The sequence below is a fragment of the Dromiciops gliroides genome, chromosome 5 (assembly GCF_019393635.1).
Source record: "Dromiciops gliroides isolate mDroGli1 chromosome 5, mDroGli1.pri, whole genome shotgun sequence".
Lineage (NCBI taxonomy): Eukaryota > Metazoa > Chordata > Mammalia > Microbiotheria > Microbiotheriidae > Dromiciops > Dromiciops gliroides.
Genome location: NC_057865.1, coordinates 211,687,250 through 211,709,745, shown reverse-complemented (window position 1 = coordinate 211,709,745; position 22,496 = coordinate 211,687,250). Strand labels below are relative to the sequence as shown.

Genomic DNA, 22,496 nt, shown 5'->3' with positions numbered 1-22,496 from the left:
ACCTATTTTACAAAAATATTTGTAGCAACTCTATTTGTGGTAACTAAGAATGGGAAATCAAAGGAATGCCCCTCAATGGGGAAATGGCTAAACAAACTGATAGTAATGGAACATCATTGTGCTATAAGAAATGACAAGCTGAACAACTTCACAAAAGCCTGGAAAGACATGTATTAAATGATGTATAGTGAAGTGAACGGAACCAAGAGAACATTGTGCACAGAGAAAACAATATTGTTTGATGAAGAACTGTGAATTACTTGACTGTTCTCAACAATACAATGATCCAAGACGATCCTAGGGGACTATTGATGAAACATACTATCCACCTCCACTGAAAGGACAGATATTGATGGAACAGACTAAAGAATGCAATTCTTCACTTTTTTCATTTTTTTCTTTTAATCAAGTTTTCTTATAAAAATGACACTTATGGTAATGTTTTACATAATCATACATGTGTAACCCATATCTGATTGTTTGCTGCCTCAGGAATGGGATAGGAGAAGGAGAAAAAGAGGAATAAAAATTAGAACCTAAAACTATAAGTAAAAATGTTTATTACAAAAAAGAGGCTTCTTAATGCTTCACTTTCTGCCATCAGAGTGGTATCATCTGCTTATCTGAGATTGTTGATATTTCTCCCAAAAACCTTAATCCTGACATTTCACAGGTGTACTTGGCACATAAATTACATAAATAAGGTGCTATACATAGTCTTATCATACTCCTCCAATTTTAAACAAATCATTCTATGTTTGGTTCTAACTGTTATTTATTTGTCTACATACAGGTTCCTCAAGAGATAAGTAAAATGATCTGGTAGCATATGACACCTACACAAAAATTAGGACACCTCAAAACTAAATGTAGAACAGCAGAAATATTAAGTGTATTCTTTTCAGATCATAATGCAATAAAATTGCATTCAACAAAGGGCAATGGAAAGATAGATTAAAAATTAATTGGAACTAAATAATCTAATAGTCAAAGAATAAATCCTAGAACAATTGATAATTTCATTAAATAGAATGACTACAATGAGACAAAATATCAAAATTTATGGGATACAGCCAAATGGGAAATTAATTTCTCTAAATTCTTATATCGACAAAATAGAATTGAGAATACAACTAAAATAACCTGCAAAAAGACCAAGTTGAAAATCCCCAGTTGAGCACCAATTTGGAAATCCTGAAAATCAAAGGTGAGATTAATGAAATTGGAAGTTTTTTAAAAAAACTTTTGAGCTAATGAATAAATTTAGGAGCTGGTTTTATGGGAAAAACCAGTAAGATAGATAAGCCATTGGCTTTCAACAACAAAAAGGGTGAACTTACCATCAATGAAAAAGAAATTAAAGTAATCATTAGGAAACATTTTGCCTGATTACATTCCAATAAATCTGACAATCTGATCAAAATCGATGAACATTTATGAAAATATAAATTACCTAGATCAACATATCAGGAAATAGAATGCCTAAATAACCCCACCATATAGAAAAGAAATTGAACAAGAAAATGAACCCCAAGAAAAAATACCCAGGCCAGATACATTTACAAGTGAATTCTACCAGACATTTAAAGAACAATCAATTCCAATATTATATAAACTATTTGGGAAAATAGCCAAAGAAGGAGTCCCATGAAATTCTTTTTATGAGACAAATATGGTGTTGATAACTAAATCAGGAAGAGCTAAAACAGAGAAAGAAAAGTACAGAACAATTTCTGTAATGAATTTTGATGCAAAAATTTTGAAGAAAATTCTAGCAAAGAAACTACAGCAATATATCACAAGTATTAGACATTATGACAAGGTGGTATTTATACCAGTAATGCAGGGTTGTTTCAGTATTAGGAAAACTATCAACATAATTGACCGTATCAGCAACAAAACCAAATCCTATGATTATCTCAATAAATGCACAAAAGGTTTTAATAAAATATAGATTTTGATAAAACATAGATATTTATATGGCACCCATTCCTATTAAAAATAGTGGAGAAATGGAAAGACTTAGAAGAGGCAATGAGGAAACAAAACTTTGACTCTTTGTAGATGATATGATGGTATACTTAAAGAACCATAGAGAATCAATTAAAAAACTCCTTGCAATCATTAACAACTTTAGCAAGATTACAGGATATAAGATAAATCCACATAAATAATCAACATTTCTTTACATGACCAACAAAGCCCAGCAATACAAAATACTTGTGAGTCTACCTGCCATGACAAAACCAGGAACTAGGTGAACACAATTACAAAACACTTTTCAAACAAATGAAGTCACACTTAAAAATTGGAAAAAATATGAATTGCTTATTGGTAGGCTGAGACAATATAATAAAAATGACAATTCTGCCTAAATTATTTTACTCATTCAGTTCCATGCCAATCAAAATACAAAAAAGTATTTGATAGAGCTTGAAAAAAACAATAAAATTTATCTGAAAGAACAAAAGGTCAAGAATATCAAGGGAATTAATGAGAAAAAATGCAAAGGAAGGTGGTCTAGAATACCAGATCTCAAACCATTAATAAAACACTAACCATAAAAATTATTGGCTAAGAAATAGAGGGGTAAATTACTGGAATAGATTAGGGACACAAGACAAAGTAGCCATTGGATATAGTAACCTAGTGTTTGATAAACTCCCAAACCCCAGCCTTTAGGATAAGAACTCAGTATTTGGCAAAAACTACTGGGAAAACTGGAAAACAACAGGACACAAATTAGGTATAGATAAATATCTCATACTGTACTATATGGATCAATATTTCATACTGTCAAAATGAGTGCATGGTTTAGACATAAAGGGTAACAATATAAACAAATTAGAAGAGCAAGGGATGGTCTATATGTTAGACCTATGGGTAAGGGAAGAATTGATGACCAAACAAGAAATGGAGGGCATTACATAATGTAAAATAGATAATTTTGATTGTTGTACAAACAAAACCAATGCAACCAAGATTAGAAGGAAAGCAGAAAGCTGGGAAACAGTTTTTTACAGTGTCTCTGATAAAAACCTCATTTCTTAAATATATAAATAACTGAATCAAATTTATAAGAACATAAGCTATTCCCTAATTGGTATATGGTCAAAGGATATGAACATGCAGTTTTCAGATGAAGAAATAAAAGCTATTTATAGGCATATGAAGAAGTGTTCTACATCACTTTTGATTATAGAAATGCAAATTAAAACAACTCTGAGGTACCACTTCATACCTATAAGACCAGCTAATATGACAAAAAAGGAAAATGATAAATGTTGGAGATGATGTGGTAAAATCGAGACACTGATGCACTGTTGGTGGAGTTGTGAATGGATCCATCCATTCTGGAGAGTAATTCTGAACTGTGCCCAGAGCGCCACCAAATTGTGCATACCCTTTGATCCAGCAATACCATTACTAGGTCTGTATCCCAAAGAGATCATAAAAAAGGAAAAAGGGACCTATATGTGAAAAAATATTTATGGCAACATTTTTGTGGTGGCAAAATATAAGAAATTGAGGGAATGTCCATCAATTGGGCAATGGCTGAACAAGCTGTGGTATATGAATATAATGCAATGCTCTTGTGCAATAAGAAATGAGGAACAGGCAGATTTCAGGAAAACCTAGAAAGACTTGTATGAGCTGATGCAAAAATGAAATGAGCAGAACCAGAAAAATATTGTACACAATATCAGTAACACCGTGTGATGACCAGCAGTGAATGACTCAACTCTTCTCAGCAACATAATGACAACTATAGAGGACTCACATAGGAAAATGCTATCCACATCCGGATAAAGAATTGATGGACTATGATTGCAGATTGAAGCATGTTTCTTTCACTTTATCTTTTTATCATTTTTCCTTTTCATCTGTTTTTTTACAACTGTGACTAATGTGGAAATATGTTTTAAATGATAGCATTATGTATATATATATATAACATATCAAATTGCTTACCATTTTAGGAAGAGGGGAAGTGAAGTGGGGGGGTGGAGAAAAATGTAGAACTGAAAATCTTGCAAAAGTAATGGTAATGGGGGGTAGCTAGGTGGCACAGTAGATAAAGCACCGGCCCTGATTTCCGGAGGACCTGAGTTCAAGTCCAGCCTCAGACACTTGACACTTACTAGCTGTGTGACACCTTGGGCGAGTCACTTAACCCTCATTGCCTCATAAAATAAAAAAAATAATGCTAAAGATTGTCTTAACATGTTAACTGGAGAAAAATAATATACTATTTTAAAATATATTAACCTTTTTAAAAAGACTTCAGGATTGCATGACTCAGGACTTATTACAGAAAGAACATGGGATCATGAATTGTGAAACTTCTTAGAGCCAACCCAGACTACTGACCTCCTTCTGTGCAATTTTGGGCCCAGTTCATTTTATATAGAAAGTATTGTAACGATTGGAATGACGCTACCTGCTGGAGACTTACTGTAGGAAAGCACCACCATGAGGAGCTTTCTTTGGCATAAGGAAGTGACGTTTGCTTGTGGGAGGAAGAGGAGGCAAGGCTGGCTCTCTCACTCTCTTTCCTCAGGACTCAGATAGAGAAGGGAGCTAGAAATGTACTCTCCCTTTAATAGATAAATGAATCTAGGCCTTTCCCTTTCTCTTCACCAAATTCTTATTCTCCTTAATAAATGCTTAAAAGTCTAACTCTTGCTAAAGCTTATAATTTATTGGCTACCACTCATTAGATATTTTAGACTGACTAGCTAGAATTTTAGCCCCTTACAGTATCTAACAGAGATATACCAATAGATATGTACTAATGTACTATGAGGAAGGGGAAGTGGAAGGGAATAAGCATTTATATAGTACCTATTACTTCTCAGGCACTATGCTAAAGTCTTTTTTTTACCCAATATTATCTCATTTGATCCTTACAACTATGAGATGGGTGCTATTATTTTGTCCAGTTGAGAAAACCGAGGAAAACAGAGGCTAATTGACTTTCCCAGGGTCAGATAGCTAGGAAGTATCTGTGGGTAAATTTGAACTCAGATCTTCCTGACTTCAGTCCCAGTACTCTATCCACCATGTCACCAGCAATCTCTATCCAACCCTATAAGCATACCCAACTTTTCCCTTCCTAGTTCAGGTTGACCATGTAGGAACTTGGGGCTTACTCTTGGGTATCTGGTGATCCAGTGCTGAAAGAATTTGTCATTTTAGTATGATGGCAAACCCTGAGTGGTCCCTTATATCTCTCTCACTCTGAAAGCAGTGAGAGATGGCATAGTATGTCAGTTCAAATAAAAACAATTTCTAACTACCTTCTTGATTTGACACGAGATAGCATGATATAATTCTTTTTTTCATATAAACATTTTATTATTTTCCAGTTACATCTAGAGATAATTTTCAACATTTGTTTTCATAAGATTTCTAGTTTCAAATTTTTCTCCCTTCCTCTCTTCCCGCCTCCCTCTCCAAGACAGTAAGTAATCTGATATAGGTTATATATGTACAATCGCATTAAACATATTCCTGCATTAGTCATGTTATGAGAGACGAATCAGAGCAAAAAGGAAAAACCTAAAAAAAGAAAAACAACAACAACAAAACAATAGAAATAATATAGTTCTATCTGCATCTAGACTCCACAGTTTGTTTTTTTCTGGACTTGGAGAGCATTTTCCAACATCAGTCTTTGGAACTATCTTGGACCATGGTATTGCTGAGAAGAAACAAGTATATCACCATTGATCAACACATAATGTTGTTAATACTGTATACAATGTTCTCCTGGTTCTGCTCATCTCACTCATCATCAGTTCATGCAAGTCTTTCCAGGTTTCTCTGAAATCTGCCTGCTCATCATTTCTTACAACACAATAGTATGCCATTACATTCATATACCACAACTTGTTCAGCCATTCACCAATTGATGGGCAACCCCTCAATTTCCAAGTCCTTAGCATCATATAATTCTAAGTCTTTCAGTGAGAGCTAGAAAAGGGCTGGCTTTCTACCTCAGTACTATGTCAATCATGATGATGTGGCAACTTGTTCAGGGGAACATGACTAGGAGAGTTTGAATTTTGACCCCTGGATGACCTTTCCATTTTTGTGTTTCTACTTCCTTTCCACTTCTTAGGTGAATATTAGAGGTTTCCTTGGGGAAATGTAGACCCAGAGTCCCTTAGTAATTAGCACTTAGTTGGGTTCAAGCTGAAAGAAGGGGTTTTCAACAAAGTCTTCAGCGCTCTTGGAAAGTATGGCCACTGATTAGGATTAAAATTCTTTTCTTTTTTTGGTAAGGCAATTGTGGTTAAGTGACTTGCCCAGGGTCACACAGCTAGTAAGTGTCAAGTGTCTAAGGCCGGATGTGAACTCAGGTACTCCTGAATCCAGGGCCAGTGCTTTATCAACTGCACCACCTAGCTGCCCCTAGAGTTAAGTTTCCTAAACTGTGGGTTGTGATCCCATATGGGGTTGCATAACTGAATTTGGGGGGAGTCAGAAAGAATTTGGCAATAGTAAAAGTTTATGGGGGTAGAGCCAAGATGGTGGAGGAAAGACATTAAATGCACAGAGCTCACTGATACAATCACCCCCAAAATAGCAATAAAAGAACCCTTGGAGCAGAAAAACATGCAAAAATACGGGCTGAGAGTTTTCTACAACTATAGATAGATTTCAGGGGCCTGTGATGGGCCACAAATGAAGCCTAACCCCCCAATCGGGCTGACACACCAGACATCTGCCTGAGGAATTTGCTCCAGTGCCTCTGAATCAGCTGCAGCACAGGTGTCTTCTGGAACCGAGCATGCAGTTGGGTTGAACGGCTGGCTTTGGGGGGGGGCAGGGTAAGTGCAGGGGTACCAGTGGACTGGGGGGAAGAATTTGACTGTCCACCCCAGTGGGGAAACAGGAAGAAATCCTGAGTAGCTGGAGGCCCAGCTCAGGGAGGGGAGCAGGGGAGCAGGCTCATTGAATCTACAAACCACACCACAGAAAACTTTGCTCGTTGGTTGCTTGGTAAGTAGGCTTGAGGTTATCTCTGGACCAGAGAACAGGCCAGGTGAGATTAAAATCTGCCACCCCAAACCAAAATACCTGAGACCCTCTGAAGCTGGGAACAGCAGCAGAGCCTAGAAGCAGCCCCACCCCCACCCCCCCACCCTCAGGGAGAGTTTAAAATCAAAGAAAAGCAAGGCTAGTGTAATGATTGGAATGAAGCCACCTGCTGGAGACTTACTGTAGAAAAGCTCTGCCATGAGGTGAAGGTCTCTGAGGGCAAGACCATGAGTCTTTTCTTTGGTGTCAGGAAGTGATGTTTGCTTGTGGGAGAAAGAAGGGGGAGCCTGGTGCTCTGACTCACGCTCTTTCCTGTGGAATCTAGCAGAGAGCAGAGCTAGAAATGTGCTCTCCCTTTAATAGATAGATGAATCTAGGCCTTTCTCTCTCTTTACCAAATTTTTATTCTCCTTAATAAATGCTTAAAAGTCTAACTCTTGCTAAAGCTTATAATTTATTGGCGACCACTCATTAGATATTTTAGACAGACTAGCTAGAATTTTAGCTTTAACACCAGGCAGGCTGAGAAGAAGCCCAATCATCTCCTAGGCCATGCTGTAGCTCGAAAAGTGTGTCCTGAAAGCAGCACCACAATTTAAGAAGGAGTTAAAACCCAAGAAATAGTAAGCCAGGATGAGTAGGCAGAGAAAGCAGACCATCAAAAACTTCTTTGGGGATAAGGTAGACCACAATACAACCTCAGAAGAAGAAGATAATAACAGGGTCAAAGCTCCAACATCCAAAGCTTCCAAGAAAAAAAAGAACTGGTCTCAGTCCATGGAAGCTCTCAAAAGGGACTTTGAAAAGAAAGTAGGAGAAATAGAAAGAAGATGTAGAGAAAGGGAGGAAAGAATGGAAAGAGAAATGAGAGCGACACAGGAGAGTCATGAGAAAAAAGTCAACAGTTTGAAAAGCCAAATGGAAAAGGAGATGAAAAAAAACTGTCTGATGAAAATAACTGCCTAAGAATTAGGATTGGGGGCGGCTAGGTGGCGCAGTGGATAGAGCACTGGCCCTGGAGTCAGGAGTACCTGAGTTCAAATCCGGCCTCAGACACTTAACACTTACTAGCTGTGTGACCCTGGGCAAGTCACTTAACCCCAATTGCCTCACTAAAATTAAAAAAAAAAAGAATTAGGATTGAACAAATGGAAGCTAGTGACCTTATGAGAAACCAAGACCCAGTAAAGCAAATCCAATTGAATGAAAAAGTAGAGGGCAATGTGAAATATCTCCTTGTAAAAACAGCTGACCTGGAAAATAAATCTAGGAGAGATAATTTGAAAATCATTGGACTACCTGAAAACCATGACCAAAACAAAAGCTTAGACACCATCCTCCAAGAGATTGTGAGGGGAAATTGACCTGATATTCTAGAAGCAAAAGCTAAAATAGAAATTGAAAGAATCCACCTCCTGAAAGAGATCCCAAAAGGAAAACCTCCAGGAATATTATAGTCAAATTCCAGAACTGCCAGGTCAAGGAGAAAATATTGCAAGCAGCTAGAAAAAAGGAATTCAAATACTGTGGAGCTCCAATAAGGTTAAAGCAAGATCTAGCAGATTCTACATTAAAGGACCAAAGGACATGGAATATGATATTCCAGAGCCCTGCTTATTCCTCTACAGGCATCAGTTTGGAAAAGAAATTGGAATTGAGACTCATGTCTGTTCATCTAGTCTGAGTTACATAGCATGTTGCTTCTGAACTTGCTTCTCTATACAATGTCCAGGCCCTTTCACCTCTTGCTACCTCATGTAATCTTATCATTATTAAAATGATCTCTTCCATTATTTTTTTGTGGGGCAATGAGGGTTAAGTGACTTTTCCAGGGTCACACAGCTAGTAAGTGTCAAGTGTCTGAGGCCAGATTTGAACTCAGGTCTTCCTGAATCCAGGGCCAGTGCTTTATCCACTGTGCCACGTAGCTGCCCCCCTGTCCACACAACTCTTACATGAGATTATACTTGGTTTTGTAGAATAAGTTATTTTGAGTTGAAAGGCTTTGATTTTTACCTTTTCTATCATAATATTCCAATGTCACCTCATCTTTTGGCAGTTGAAGCTGCCAGGTTTTCTGTGAATTTGACTGTGGCTCCACAGTAAATAAACTCTTTCTTTTAGGGTGCTTGTATTATTTTTTCTTTTATCTGGATTTTGGATATGACATTTCTGAGTTTTCCTTTTGGAATTTCCCTCAGGAGATGGTCAGTGAACCTTTTTATTTTCACTTTGCCTTCTGATTCTAATAGAAATATTTTGAAATAATTTGAAATATGGTATCTTGGCTTTTTTTTTGGTCAAACTTTTCAAGTACTCTGATATTTCTCAAATTATCTCTCTTTGACCTATTTTTCTGATCAGTTTTTTAGGACAAAATATGCCTCATTTTCATCTTTTTTATATTTTAAAATGTTATTTTCATATGCATTGTGCACATCACTCATAAAGTCAATGCTTTCTATTTAGTCCATCTAATTTTCAAGAAGAGCAGTTGGGTGACAAAATGAATAGAATGCTAGTTCTGGAGATAGGAAGACCTGAATTCAAATCCAGTCTCAGATACTTACTAGCTGTGTGACGTTGGGCATGTTAATCAATCTTGGTTTCCCTAAAAGAAGCCTTCCTGGATGGATGACTGCCTTGTCATGTCAGAGAACCTTGTCATACCTAAACAAAACTGAACTATGTCCTTTCAGGGTTACACAAAATGGACAGGTCATAGTGGAGAGCTCTAACAACAACAAAAAAAGTGATCCACTGAGGAAGGAATAAACCAATATCTTTGACAAGAAAATTCCATGTTAAAAAATAGTCCATGAGGTCACAAAGAGTAGAATTTGATGAAACAAGTGAAAATCACCAATTTTCAGGAAGTCCATTTCTTGGATAAGGCTTGCATTTTTTGTCCTAATCTATTTGTTCTCTTTCCAATCCTTTCTTCCATAGCTCTCATTTAGGGTTACACTTTCCATTCTCAGCTTCATTTCCTTCAGTTACTCTATAATCTTTGTAGCTGCCATTTTGCTTTTCCTTTGAGGCTCTGATTGCAGTTGTGGAATTCTTTTGTTTTGGATTCTTGGACTGTTTTAGAACTATAGTATTTCTTGATAGTGGTTGGTGTTTCCTTCTGTTTCCCAATATCTTGAATCTCATTTCCTTATTTGAAACTTTATTCCAGGGGGCAGCTAGGTGGTGCAATGGATGAAGCACTGGCCTTGGATTCAGGAGGACCTGAGTTCAAATCTGGAATCAGACACTTAACACTTATTAACTGTGTGACACTGGGAAAGTCACTTAACCCCCATTGCCCCACAAAAAAAAAGAAAAGAAAAAAAACTTTATTCCAGGTTCAGTCTCAGTACCTTGCAGTACTCGTGATTTGGCAATGTTGGGAATAATCTCAATTACTTAGGTTCCTGCCGCTAACTTTTACTTTTCTGGTGTATCTGCCCTGTGAGTGCTAGCAAATGTCAGTATTATAGGTTATTAAAGTACTGGATCTTCAGAATACTTTGAATGTTATTTTGCTGGACTTTGGGATTCCCTTCTGCATTTCTTGTCTGGGCATTCCCAAATACCTATCTATGCATGAGACCTTAGTGACATTCACAACTGCTGGATCCTAGGCTGAATCTGAGGTCACACCAACAGATTATACATGAATCTCAGCTTCAAGATTTTATGACTTTGTTGCAAGTCACACTGACTCAGGTCTCTAACCAGCCTGAATCTATCTTATCCGAGCCTTCTTAGACCTATATTTTCAGGCTCAGGGTGTCCCTTGAGAATTCTTGATTCCCAACAGCAAACCATTAAAGTCAGACATTGGAAATGGAACAACTCTAATGGGATTTTTGGTCATCACTATATTAGGATTTAAAGATCTCCAATGTGCAAATTTGAGATGCTGCATTCCAGAACTTCAGAATGTAGCTTACTCTTTTTTTTCTCTTTCGATAATCCACTACAAGTTCAGTTTTAAAGTTTTCAAATCGAAAGAGCTTGCAAAAACAACTTAAAAAAACAAAACAAAATAAAGGGCAGCTAGGTGGCACAATGGATAAAGCACTGGCCCTGGATTCAGTAATACCTGAGTTCACATCTGGCCTCAGACACTTGACATTTACTAGCTCTGTGACCCTGGGCAAGTCACTTAACCCCCATTGCCCTGCAAAAAACCCAAAAAACCAAAAAAAAAAAAACCCAACAACAACAACAACAACAACAAAATACTTTGTGCACTTATTGTCATCAAATCATCTTGAATATATACATGTATATTTATGATATATATTATATATCAACTCTTTTAAAACTCTTAACATGTTAAGAATTTAATACTTCAACAACTACTTAAAAGTTATTTTTTGTTCTTGCAAGCATTAAGGCCTTTTAAAATGACATTTATGTTGCCATACTTTTTAAAGTGCCATAATAATTTCTAAAAGAAAATTATATTCTGTAAATATTCAATCATGGTGCAGTTCAAAATGAACCAGCTTTTCTCTGACCAGCAAGATAAATGCTAAGTTTTTTTGTTTGTTTTTTTAAGAGCAAGGCAGATCACCTAAGGGGGGCATTAGGGGTGGGGCAAGATGGTCCCCCAGGTTAGTTGGCTCATGGCCAAATAAGGGGGAGGGGGGGTGGGTTAAAGAAATTCACTAGGTTAATCAACTCCTGGCTGGCTCGCCAAAAACTGTGGTACCAATTTTTAATTGGGGAGTGCTAGCTAAGCGGCTCACTGCAATATTGGGGCAAGGAAGGAAACCAGCAGCCTTCCTCAAAACAGAACAAGATTTATTTTAACAAGAACGAACTTTAAAAAAACAACAAACACAAACAGGATCAGTAGGATCAAGGGAAAGGAAATAAAATGGGGAAAGGGAAATTATAATACCTGAAAAATACCACCACCCAGGAATCAGCTGAAAATACGCAGCAGAATGCCTATCACTTTCCAGTTTCCACCTAGAATGCCCAAATCTCCTCCCCCAAACCTCGAAACACCCCACACAGTCCCAGCCAATGGGATGGCTGCTCTGATAGTCACATGACTGCCCTCACTAGGCTTCCAATCATTATAATTTTGCCAGGCCCATGTAGGCGTTGGCGAGTGGTGATGACATGAGGTGCCAGAGCCCTGGCAACGGGTACAACCAGTGGGTGGAGCACCATGCGGTTTGCGGAGCCCCAGACCAGTGCTTGTGGAGGCATAAAAACCTCAAATAACAATTAATTCTTTACAATTCCATGTTTTTTTCCAGTAAAATTGTCTTGTTTGTTGTCCTTCACAGTGGCTTTTCTGGTTCAGCCTCTATCCAATATCTTTTCTTTTCTTCTTGTGCTGGAGAAACGCACTTGATATAATTTATTTTGGGATTACTTGATAATTATTTAGTCTAGTGCTCTTTTTAAGCCTTTGCTTGGAGTACATTAGTGAGGCTTTATGACCATTCACTCCACCACAATTAGTATGACTAATTGTTAATGGGAAGAACATTTGTGGGTATTCATGAGCTATTGCTTTAGTTGTAGAAATTCTCAGGGTAGTAGCTGCTCTCTGGGATCCAAACTGATAATATAAATATAAATGTAATTAGGGCAAAAACTCAAAGCAAGTGCTCCAAAGGGAGCACTGTTATAGATCAGGAAAATCTTGTGAGGTCTTCCAGTTCAACCACCTCACATTATTTTATATTAGAGGCTTATTAATGACTATTATTTGTATGTCCCAGTCAATTCTATGCATGTCACCTCTCTGAAATAAACCTTCTCTTGTAAAAAGAAAATGGTGGTGGTGGTGGAAGCAGTTAGGCCAAACCAATTGATAAATGAACCACATAAAGGAGCACTTGTGACATTCCATACTCAGAGTCTCTAATTTTTCCAATAAGGGAGGTACATTTTCTCATTTTTCTCTATATACAAGTCATCAGCCATAGTCATTATACATATATAGTGTTTAGCTTTATCTTTTTTATTTACATTGTTATAGTTGTATTTATTTATTTTCCTGGATCCACTTATTTCACTCAGCCTACATTCATAAAACTCTTCCTATATTTCTCTAGATTCTTCAAGTCATCTTTTCCTATGACACTGCCTCATTTCACAGAAGAGGAAACTGAGGCTCAAAGAGTTTAAAATCACACAGGTAGTGACTGGCAGAGCAGAAATTTGAACCCAGAGCTTCAGGCTTCAAATTGAATGCCACTTATACTTTATCACACTGCTATTATAGACAAAAAATCCATACCAATTCATGTGGTCCATTTTTTGCTTCCCTTCTGCTCCACTCAGAATGCAACCCTATATGATTTCACAGGTGTTCTGCTGGTCCACCCACTCCGCAATGATTATGGTACCTTGTGTTTAAGATAGACCAGGTGAATATCTTTAGAGACAAGTTTGTGAACGCTTATGAAGATAAATATGTCTTAGTCTTATCCTGTTCTGGAAGAAATATGTTCACACATATCCAGTATTATAGTGCCTGTCACAAAGTAGGTACCTAATAAATGCTCACTGACTGACATCTGTCATGTGTTTGCACAAAAACAAATGGCAGAGGCAGCTAGGTGGTGCAGTGAATAAAGCACCGGCCCTGGATTCAGGAAGACCCGAGTTCAAATCTGACCTCAGACACTTGACACTTACTAATTATGTGACCCTAGGCAAGTCACTTAACTCTCATTGCCCTGCAAAAAATTTTAAAACAAAATAAAAAAAATAGATGACAGTTGAGACACAGCAATTGATCACAAGTCTCTTCACTGCAACTTCCTTCTCTCCCTTGGCAGAAAAACTCTTTTTTAAAAAAATGTATGATTTAAAATAGATAAAATAAATTTCTCTATCTGCTCTGGGAGCTGGCACACCAAGGTTTTCAGCCCAAATACTCATTACAACTCTCTGGAGAGGCAGAGGGTTGATTTTCAGTTGTATGTTTTTAAGTATTAACACACTAAGGGAATTTTGCGAAGTTACTCATTCAGTTGGTTACTTCTTGGGAGGGCCATTTAGGCCCCCTTTCCTCCCTCCTCTTTCTTCCCAGTCCCATAAGTTGCCATAAACCATCATGGATTTTTTGACAGGTGTTGGCAGGGTCCAGCCTCCAGGAAACCTGCCCCACTGGAACTCCCACAGCCTCATGAAAAACGTAAAGAAGAGTAGGCATAATGGAAAGTTAAATGATTTTTTTGAGTGTTTATATCCACAGACACATACACACATCTGCAGACATAAAACCCCAGAATTATTTGTTTTGGGGGAGGGCAGCATCAGAGCTTTCACCTCCTTCCACAACCTCCTCCCACTATCATCAATGCCCCACCTTTTGCTCCCTAAAAACACAAACAGAAGGAACCACTTCTTTGTAGCTAGAAGTAAACTCTGTCAAGACAGTTCCATTTTCCTAACATGAGTTGTTACAAGTTTAAGAGGCCACTGGAGGCGTTTAAGTTGGGAACAAATCTCAAATCATTCTGATGCTACACCTATTTGCTTTTTATGACAGAAATAAATCAAAAACAGACACATGGCACAAAAACTCCCTGCTGCAGCCTCAAGTGCCAGTTTCTTGATGATGCCAATGCCTTTAGCTTCACTGTATATTTTGGCTGCTGGAGGCTCAATTTTTCAATTAAGGATCAAAAAAAGAAAACAGCCTCAGGTAAATTTGCCAAGCTAGACAATGAGACTCTTGTTCCTATGTGAAGAATTTTTATTTATTTTAATCTTTACATTTGTGTTCATATTGACTTTTGAAAAGAGTGTTGGAAATGGAGGCCAGCCAGGTTATGTTTACTTAAAGATTAAGGCAACCTGATTGTAAGTGGAACACAGGTCTTGTGATAATGCTGTGAAGGGTTGGTGGCCCACCAAGACATCATCAAGCCTCTCTGTGGCCTTTTAGCATTTGATTACTGAGGTGGTGTTGTAAATGTATGCTACTTTAAAGAAAAATATTCATTGTGCAATTCTAGCAGTTAAAATAACTTATCAAGAGAGAGGTGACATGAGATATATTTTTTAAAATTAGTTTTTCATGATGGGCCAAGTTCCTTTCTATTGGGCTTCTTAATTGAAACGCCATTGGCTTTTCCTGTTGTCCTGGGTGATGAGTGTGAGTATTTTTAGCTCTACACTTCCTCCATGAGGTGAATTTGGTATGAAAGACAAAATTAACAAATTGTAATCATAAATCATAGAGGCAGCCTGGCATAGTGCAGAGAGCTGGGCTCAAAGTCAGGAAAACCTTGGTTCAATTTCCTTAACACATACTAGTATATGACTAGCTATGTGACACCACAAAAGTCACATATTCTTTTGGCAGTACCACCCTTAGATCTGGGCAAGCAAGGCCCCTTCCTTGAGTCCATGAATATCAAGGGAACCCCACAAATTTGGAAGATAACAAGAGCAGCTTATCAGAACCAAAAAAACTCTAACTGCAGTCATGCCAAGATTTATCCAACTTAAGAAAAGGAAACAAAAACCCCCATTTTAGAATAATTGACTGTGTCTTGAACCCAGTGCCTAAAGGGTAACTTAGAGAAGAAGACCCCAACTATCTTGGCAATCCTGAAGCTTTGGTTTGTACACTTGGGGATGGCCTCAGTAGTTGCCTTCAAGATTCTTACTGACTTCTATCACCTTTCCTCTTCTCTGCAGGGAGGTAGATGAGCTCTCCATCTGCCCCCAGCCCATATCCTCCCTATAAGGGTGGGAAAGGTAGATAAGATAGTCCATGTACTTTGCTTGAACCTCTGTTAGACCAGCCTGTGAGCTAAATATTACAGTTGGGGGAATCTCCTGTACCCTCACTCTTTGAGGTAAATGAAACCTGCTGAGGCTGACTTCCACTCTCTCAGATCAGCTTGTGTCCTACCTAGACACAACAAAGAATTTTCACCTGCACTGATTAGATAATAAACAAAGAAGTTAAATACCTCTTCTCTATCCATTCTTCTAAGTCTTCTAAGTCAGTTTACTTCATACGGGACCATGAATTTTGTTAGTCTCTAAGAATTTAGGTTGCATTGGTAAAGGTCAAGTTAAAAAATCACATCAGAAAAATAAGTGAGAAAGGAATTTAAATATTTAGAATTCAAGTTTGTTTGAGTATCAGCATTATGTACTCAGGAAATCTTTCCAGAAATTAAAAAAAAAAGTTTGTAGGACATTTTCTTTCTTTTTTTCCCTAAGCAAGCAATGTTTATTGCTATTTAATAATAATTTTATTAATATTTAATATTACTTTCAGTTGAGGGTCACAAACTATTTTATAGAGCACAAAAATGTATATCATACATCTCTTGATAGCAGTATCATTCTTTAGATTGTCCATACTCAAAACCATGATTATCTCATTCTTCTGGCTTCTTTATTCCTTTATCTAGTAAGTCATTAAGTCAGGCAGTCAGACAATTCTTCCTTTATAAGATCTCTTGGATTGATCCTTCTTTCTATTTATACTGTCATTGGACATAGGGAGGCTTGGAAGAGAGATAGGATCAGGGAACAAGAGAAGGAGATATATCTTTTGAAGATCATAGATTATCATACATTTAGGCATACATGTGACTAGCCCAGGATCACTCAATTGTTAAATTTGTAACATCATAAACATTGCAAATAAGCTATATTTAAACTACAAGCATTATAGAAATTATATCCATTATATGATAGATAGCTTTTTACCTTTTTTTTTTTGTGGGGCAATGAGGGTTAAGTGACTTGCCCAGTGTGAAGTGTCTGAGGTCAGATTTGAACTCGGGTCCTCCTGAATACAGGGCCGGTGCTTTATTCACTGCACCACCTAGCTGCCCCACAATTATTTTTATTGAACAGCAACTAGGTGTTAGAATGGAGTGAGTGTTGGATTTAGAGATAGAGGACCTAAGTTTGAGTCCTAAAGCAGACACTTAACAGCTATGTGACCCTTGGTGATTACACTTGACCACTCTCAGACTCATTTTACTCATTGATAAAATGGATATATAATAATAAATAACTCAATGATACTGTGAGGCTTGAATAAGATAAAATAAATAAAATGTTTCACTAAACACAATGCTAAATAAATGTTACTTCTTATTTTCTGCATTACCTCTCAAATTTGAAATTAATTTTACTTTGGTGAGATAGCTCTCTACAAATACATATATACCCATAATGTATCTCTACTTTACCTTTAACTGTATTTTCCATTATACAAGCAACATTGTCTCCACTTAAATCAGTCTCTTGACTTTCCTTCACATACTCAATGCTTATTCATACCATTTTGATTTTGAACTCCTTTTCCCTTCTTTTTCAGTCACCCAAATCATATCAATGCTTCAAGGTCTAGCTGAATCAAATTCTCTTTGCCATTTTCTAAAATACATCTAGCCTATGGCAGCCAATGTAGAGCTAATTTTAAGTTCTAAAACACTTATATAGCATACGTTTTTAGTACTAAGTGATAAAATATAATCTGTGCATTTTATCTTATATCTTTCATCTAGATTTTAAGAAGCTCTAACTGAGAAAGCATATGTTTTGGGTTTTATTTCCTATTATTCCAAGGTTTTAAAGTGCTAAAGTGCTAGACATTAGGTGGTTTTAAAATACCGACTTATCATGTTAGTCACCATTCTGAAAGAGAAAGCCTTAGGAATATGGGGAATATAAATACTATAATGGTAGTGTGTATTTTTTTAAAAGTACAAAATCTGGAAAAACATTTTATTTTAAGAGAAAAAAATAAACCCTGCTACTCAATTTCAGTTTATAACTAATGACTAAAGTTAAATTTTATCCTCTCATTGGAGTATCCTATCTAAAAAGAGTAATATGTACCCACACTATATGCTCACTATTAATAGATTATCTAATGTCATATATAGAATAGTACTTAGTAAAGGAAATGTGAATACAATTTTCTCCCTTTCACAGTTTCATCTTAATGAACAAGACTACTGTTTGAGGGTTGTTCTTTTTAAATTTCTGAATCAAATCTAAGAGTTCTATGTTTAAGAAAATATACAGAAAGTTTTTCTCTACTTGTTTGAAGTTCAAAGAAAGTTAAATTCTGTCTGACTAGTTTGCAGTATAAAAATATAGTTGTCTTCTAAATAAATTGTCTTATCCATTTTTCATGGTTATTTGCATGCGTTTATTAATGAAGTTGTGTCTGGTTCCCAAAGATCAATCATTCCCAAAGTCATCTTTTAAAAGGAACATTGGATAATGATAACAATTGACTTTTTTTTTCTTCCTGAAATGAGCAATGAAGGAGGATGGAATTTTGTACTTTTACATTTCTGGCTTTATATTTTCCAGAAGTGATTTGTATATTCTTTCAGTTGATATTTTTTTCTGGGTTCAGAAGTTCAAGGAAATTTTTATATTATTTCTTGAATTGTGGTGTTTAGGTTTTTTAATTTGTCATATTCTTAGAGACTTATAAGATGTCTTTAAAGTGTCTATATATCCTATCTTCAAGATCAATGTTTGGCTCATATATTGATCATTTTTTTTTTAAGTTATAGCTTCTTGCTGCTCTTCATTATCTTTAACGTCAGTGCATTTCCATTGCCAATATGTTGTTCCTTCTTTTGTTTCTTTGGTGAAATTTGCTACAGTGAATTCAAGTTTTTCTCTTCTGCCCATTATTATAACAAGGATACTTCCTCCCCAGGCAGTACAAACTTCTTTTTACTTTCCTACACTACCTCTGCACAGTGTATAGGGTTTGAGAAAAAGTTGAGTCTCATTGCTTGTTGTCTCAGAAATTTGGAGTAAGAACAAATAAGCAGAGAGATGTTGCTATAGGAGACTGTAGGAGTAGCAGCAAGGAAATTCCTGAATTGATCCCAGGCCATAAGCCTGTGGGTCCTATTGTGTAGCCCAGCTAGAATATGGGAACTGATAGGGATGAGGGTCTGAGTGATTGAGTTGGCCTTCTCTGATATTAGTTCATCAGATCATTACTTCATTAGGACTCTTAGAATCCTAGCCTGTGAAGATGGCTGCAATTATTTTATTTCTTTTTTATCATTCTTATTTTGGAAAGGTCTGAGAGGTCATGAAAATTAAATTATTGCTATTAAATGCAAGTTTGTAGTTATAAATTTAATCATCTCCTTGTGGTTCAAAATAGTGCACCAACAATTCTCATTTGCCTGACCCCAGAAAAGGCAAATAGTCATTTCTAGACTATGCGATTGGTTTGAAAGGTGTATTTCATACTGAATTACAAAGAATGAAGCACAGGAGAATTCATCAAGAGAGAGAGGACAGTGAGATTTGTGACACATTGCCCTCAGAACTCTTGCAAGATCTGGGAGGAAGGCAAAATGATAATAGGACTCATATAATCCAGAGTCCCAGATAATGTGGGGATCATAAGGCCATAGTTATGACAGGTCAATAGTAAAAGGAAATGCCAACCTTCTCACATTTTTCTTCCATCTCTCCTTTTACCAGCTAAGGATGTGAAAATTGAATCTTAAAGTCAATAGTCTCTGTAGAACTCCTTCTGGGGCCCATGTACCCAGGCATGTATTTTGGACCATGTCCAATCCTAGCCTCTAATTGTGGCATTGGTTGCATGTTCATGCATTCTTTTGATCATTAGCCCCATCCCTGCCCCAATATCCCAGAGATTATTTTACTTATAAATAACTTAGGTTAGTGTTTTTCCCCAAAAGATATTCAAATGCATAATGCAAACCAGGTATGGAACATTCATTTTATTCTTAACACACATAGACACACACATATATACACTCAAAAGCTAAAATTATAAAGACTCACAAGTATATATTTGACAAACCCTGAAACGGGATTAACTAGCATTACAATTTACAGGGAGGCAGATAATGAAAACTCATAAAATATGAACAAGTTTACAGTATTGCTAATTATGCACGTCATATTTCTTTTAGTCTGTACTGTATAAATAATTCCCATTATATATCTTCTGGTAAAATAGTCAGAAATTGAGCAGTCCACTAATCCAGGGTTTCTTAAATATTTTCCGCTCATGACACCTTTTTGACCAAGAAATTTTTACACAACCTCAGGTATATAAAATAGGTATACATAAACTTTTTTTCTTTGAATAGAATTTTATTTTCCAAAATATATGTAAAACAAATTTTAACATCAATTTTTTTTAATGAGGCAATTGGGGTTAAGTGACTTACCCAGGGTCACACAGCTAGTAAGTGTTAAGTGTCTGAGGCCAGATTTGAACTCAGGTACTCCTGACTCCAGGGCCGGTGCTTTATCCACTGCACCATCTAGCTGCCCCTTTAACATCAATTTTTAAAAACTGTTCCAAATTCTCTTCCTCCCTCCATTCCCACCCCCCACCCACAAGAACTCAAGCAATTCAAAATAAGTTATACATGAGTAGTCATGGGAAAATTCCCATATTAGCTAGTTGTGAGAGAAAACAGTCAAAAAAAACCCCAAAACTTCAGATTAAGGAATTGTCAAAGAGGAAAAGAAAAAAAATGAAAAATGTGTTTCCATCTTTTTTCATATACTATTAGTTCTTTCTCTGCAGATAGGCAGAGTCCTTCAGGGTTACATTGGATACATTGCCTTGCTGAAAATAACCACGTGGTCCAAGCAGATCATTCCCAACTATTGCTGTTATTTTGTATACAGTACATTTCACTCTGCTTCAGTTCATGTAGGACCTTCCAGGTTTTTCTGATAGTATCCTGTTTATCATAACCTGTATATAGTACCTTAAGCTTGACAGAGGATTTTCTTCATAAAAGCCCAGCAAAGTAGGTAACCATACATTTTGCCATTATAATCAATCATCATAAATATTTCCCTCCATCCCACTCCCTTCCCATGACATTTACTCTATATTCTTTTTTTAATATGCAATGTGTAATCTTGTTTTCTGCAATCACTCATGTTATATACTATTTGGCATTGAGTTTACAGGTGTTTGAAATATATTCCTTACTTCTTCAGCATAAAAGGATACAACAATTTAGCTATTAAACATACCTACTGGTTATTTTCCTCTTTCTTTGATTTCTTTGTGTTATATGTCTTATGATGGTATCACTGTATTGCTGAGTCAAAGATTAAGCATAAAAGCATAGTTTAATGACATTACGACATAGTTCCAACAACTTTACATTAATTTTTCTGTTTCCCCACAGTCCCTCCAATATTCATTATTTTTCATTTTTGCCATCTCTGTCTATCTTATGATGTGAAGTAGAAAATTACTTTAATTATAATTTCCCTAATTAATAGTCAGTTGCAGCATTTTTTCATGTGGCTAGTGGAATTTTATACTCTTTAACAATTTATCATTTATGGAAAAGACATTTTTCTCATAAATTTTATTTACACAGGTTTTGACTTCCCTTTTCTTTTAAAACCCCTCTTTATTATTTACTCTCTAAACTCTGAGTTTATTTTTTTTATGACTAATTCCTCCCTAATACCTTAGATTTGCTATTTTCTCAGTCTTTCGATTCTTAATTTAAGAAGCTACTCTTCTTGTTTTCTTCTCTTCCTGTTCATTCTTGTTTCCCTGTTTAACTGAATGTATTTCTACACTACACTCTGACAATTTCTACTCACCTTTGGACAATTCTGATGAAAGATTCAAGTGACACCAGTTCTCCCCAACTTCTTTCTTATTTGTATAGTCTTTTACTTGTGCACCCCAATTATGTTAGAAAGTAAGTTCTCCTACCTTTCTTTACCCACCATATTTCTTTTTGCCTCCATTTCTTTGATTTTATTAAGATAATAAAAACATAATATAACAACCTTCTCAATCTTTGCCCTCTCTGTAATCTCTGATGACATTAGAGCTCTGAAGGAACATTTATAACATCTCCCACTATAAGAATGTAAACACTTCATATTTCTATTTTCCTTCTGGTGCCTCAACTCATATTTACTTTTTAATGTTTCTTTTGGCTCTGTGTTCATTTTTAAAATTTCTGCTTAGCTTTTATCTTTTCATCAGGGATACATGGAATTTCTCTATTTAATTAAAGGAAAATTTCACCTGGAGTATTATATTTAGTTTTCTGGGTAAGTTATTCTTGGTTGTATGTATGTATGTATGTATATACATACATATATATATATATATATATTAGTATTTTTGACGATCATATTTCAAGGTGTCATCTCTTTCATATAGTAGCTGCCAAATCTTGTATGAACCTGACTGTGGCTCTTTAGTACTTGAACTTTTTTTTTTTTAATGCAGTACAATGAGGGTTAAGTCTCTTGCCCAGGGTTACACAGCTAGTAAGTGTCAGGTGTCTGAGGCTGGATTTGAACTCAGGTCCTCCTGAATCTAAGGCCACTGCTTTATTCACTGTGCCACCTAGCACCTCCTTGAACTCTTTTATTTTTTTTTCTGGCTGGTTGCAGTATTTTTTTTCTTTGACCAGGAAGCT

General features: G+C 36.3%; 1 pseudogene; it reads right to left on the bottom strand.

Moving 5' to 3' along the window:
• Positions 1-22,496, bottom strand: part of LOC122728926 — a 77,263-nt pseudogene that overhangs the window by 5,403 nt on the left and 49,364 nt on the right.